This window comes from Phyllostomus discolor, chromosome 5 (assembly GCF_004126475.2).
Source record: "Phyllostomus discolor isolate MPI-MPIP mPhyDis1 chromosome 5, mPhyDis1.pri.v3, whole genome shotgun sequence".
NCBI classification, from domain to species: Eukaryota; Metazoa; Chordata; class Mammalia; order Chiroptera; family Phyllostomidae; genus Phyllostomus; species Phyllostomus discolor.
Window position 1 is genome coordinate 114,174,480 of NC_040907.2, and position 3,586 is coordinate 114,178,065.

Genomic DNA, 3,586 nt, shown 5'->3' on the forward strand with positions numbered 1-3,586 from the left:
TCTTCATCTCCTGGGAGTGCACTTGTGAAATGAATTCCACTAATTTATCAATAAGCTGGTTAAATTTTGTGTGTGTGTGTGCTTCAAAAAGTGACATTTATTCAAAGTAAAAAAAAAAAGAAAAACTTACAAGATACCCATCCCTTGGCTCCCTCCCCCAAATGTCCCCCACCACCCAGTTCTTCCTCAGCCCCAGAAGGACTGAACCTTGGCTGGGGTGAGGTGGCAGGCCAGTCCCTCTCAGAAGAGGTCAGCAACCTTGGGGGCATCTCATCAATGGAGGTGTTGTACAAGGTTTTGATGTCTTACAGAGTCCTCTTGTCTTCTCTGTCACTATATTGATAGCCACACCCTATGCCCAAATGATCCACCCCAACTGATTCTGTGGATATAGTTTTCCCTGTTGGTGGGAAGGTCATAGTTGATGACTGAAGAAACCTGCTGCACATCAATGTCTCTGGACAGCAGGTGAGTGGTAATCAATATCCTGCTAGAGCCAGAACGGAACTCCCTCGTGATTACATCTCATTCCTCTTGGTCCATATCTCCATGCGTGGCAGAGATGGTGAAGTCTCGGGCATACATCTTCTCAGTGAGCCAATCAACCTTCGAGTGTTGATGAAGATGACTGCCTGGGTGATGGTGAGGGCTTCATACAAGTCACACAGGGTGTCCAACTTCCACTCCTCTCATTCCACATTGATGTAGAATTGGTGAATACCCTCCAGAGTCAACTCTTACTTCTTGATGAGAGGATCCCTCATGAACTTCTTGGTCACCTCAAGCACATCAGAAGGCATTGTAACTGACAGAAAAAATACCTGAATGATGCTATTGAGCTTTTGGAATATATCAGATCTGGTCCTTGAATCTATGACTTAACGTTTCATCAGCTTCATCCAGTACAAACATCTTGATGTATTTGGGAGACAGGTATCTGTGGTTAAGCATATCAAACACACAGCTTGGGGTGCCCACAGTGATGCGAGGAACTTCCATGTGAAGCTTCTGCACCTCAGCACACACGTTGGTACCCCCAATGTAGACATGGCAGGGGCATCCATGTAATCTCCTAAAGCCATAACTGTCTTCTGTATCTGCAGTGCCAATTCTCTAGTGGGTACCAGAACCAAGGCCTGGGTGGCCTTTAGGTCCAATTCAATCTGTTGCAGAATTGATATGGTGAAAGTGGCTGTTTTTCCTGTCCCAGGTTGGACTTGAGCAATTGCATCATAACTCTTGATACAAGGAAGAATGGTTCACTGCTGGATGGCAGAGGGCTTCTCAAAACCACATGTGTAGATGACAAAGAGGACAGACTCTGAGAGTTCCATGTCATCAAAGCTGTCAACAATCTTTTTCCAGTTACTCTTGATGACACCTTTAGGCTCCATTCCATAGGGGCCATTGTTTCTGGATTGGGAATCCTGACTTGCAGACATGATCCTCAGAAACCAGAATAAGTTCTTGATGGTAATGCAGAATGTCTCTTTTTAGTAAGGTTGATCCATATGTTCTTTTATCTAGATGCACAGGGTGACCAGTGACTAGTAAGAAGAAAAGCTATGTGTTTACCAAAACAAGTAGATTTCAGGTTGAGGAGGACCATACGGAGAGTTTTTGGCCAAGAAAGATTAAAATCTTCTGAAAATTTACCTAGTTAAGTTTTAATTGTACCATTTGTATGGTCTACCTATATCATGGGGTGATAGGCATAAGGGAAATACTGCAGAATAGGCCAAATATTACAAATGGATTGCATTATTTGCACAGTCAAATGAGTCCCTCAGTTCTTGTAACTCAGAGAAAACTTTCCAATTGAGAATTAATTTTTCCTAATAATAATTTATCTCCCAATAAGACTGTTGGTCTACTGCAATTTAATGCCTCAACCCAGTGAAAATAACAAGAAAATTATAACTAACATATATTTGTATTCTTGAGATAGTGGCATTTGGGTAAAATCCAATTGCCATACCATAAATGGATCTACAGGGAGTGGGAAATGTCTTTGGGACCTGTGGTTTCCAGGATTATGTTTGGATAGGTAAGAATTTGCTATGCACTTTATGAGCTACAGTAGGGGAAGGTTTCCAGCAATATTGTTTACTTCATAAAATCATCTTTTTAGGAATCCAATGTGTTAACCTATGTACATATTAAAATATAGGTAGTTGAGTCACTATAGATAAGATTGGTTTCTGATTGGGACCATATCTGTTTGTCTGGGTCAAAAGTTCCCCTTTTTTATTGCCATGTCCTCTTTTCTTCAGCTGCTGTTGCCCACAGAACTGTAAAAAAGTGTTGTTTATTGATTTAATAAGAAGGAAGAAACATTCTCAGGTCTAGATAATTTAGCTGTTTAGTGCTACCTTTCTAGATGTAGCATTAGCTAACTGATTTTCTTTTGATTTCATGGTGGCAGTTTTAGAATGTTCTGGAATTTTAATAATTGCCAATTGTTTAAATTTCTGTATGACATCTTATAATTCTGCAACTTATTTTCTATTCTTTATGCACCACCCTGAGAAAGTTAAGAAGCCTCACTGCTTACACCATATTCTAGAATTTTGAGCTACACCGAAGGCATAACTACTACTAATGTGAATATTTGCTAGTTAGAACAATTAATTTTATTTGTTGGGAAGATCTTATTAAGGTAAATAAGAACCTTCAATTGTGCTCACCATGGAAATTATCATATATTCAGCTTGATAACATCCTTATTCATCTTTCAAAGATGCATCTATTAACCAAATTAAGTCAGCATAATAAAGAGTTTTCTGTAAAACATTCCTAAGAACAAGAAGATGGTCAGTAAGCAAAAAATAATCATGGATGTCTTTATCCTATAAAGAAGGTAGCAAAATTGCTGGGTTAAGACTGTTACATTGAGTTGAAGTAATATTAGGTGCAAAAAGCAAGAGCCAATTGATTGACGGAAGTATTGAATATTATGAGAAGTCAGTTAATGAGAAACATAAATAAAAGAGAGCTCATAACTATCTTTTCTGTTTATTTGCATAACATGTCTATAGCAAAGATGAATGTCATACAGGGAGGGAGCCCTTTAGCTATTTAGTCTAATTGCTGATTACAATTTCCTATAGGTAAATGATGATCTCTATGTTTCTGAGTTAAAATTTCCAAAGTGCTTCCTTTACTTTTATGTTTAAAAATTAGTTTATAATTAAGGTGTCCCACAGTGGGAACTATAGTTAGTTCTTGAGAGATTTTATAGCTTGTTTCCCCTCTGGGTTTCACCAAATTGGATTAGGTCAATTTGACTTTAATAGGACCTACAAGGGCTGGGCCATTAATGAGAAACTTGTAACCCAATTGTGACAATATCAAGTCAAACCCAGGAATTCTCTAAGCTGCTTTCTTGTTTTTAGATGAGAAAAAGATAGAATTTCTCTGAATCTTTCTCTATTATTCGGTAGCCTGTCTTTAGACAAGAAATGGTCAAGGTATTGTACTTGAGGTAAGCAAAACAGCAGCTTATCTTTTAAGACCTTATGTCCTTTTATAGCTAGTTGTTAAATAGGTAAATGTGTTCTTTGGGGCTCTAGTAATGTCCTACAGC

The 3,586-nt window shown here is 38.5% G+C and overlaps 1 pseudogene; it reads right to left on the minus strand.

The window, feature by feature from the left end:
* Nucleotides 1-266: 266 nt before the first annotated feature.
* On the minus strand, nucleotides 267-1,442 carry LOC114497123 (annotated as a pseudogene).
* Nucleotides 1,443-3,586: the final 2,144 nt, after the last annotated feature.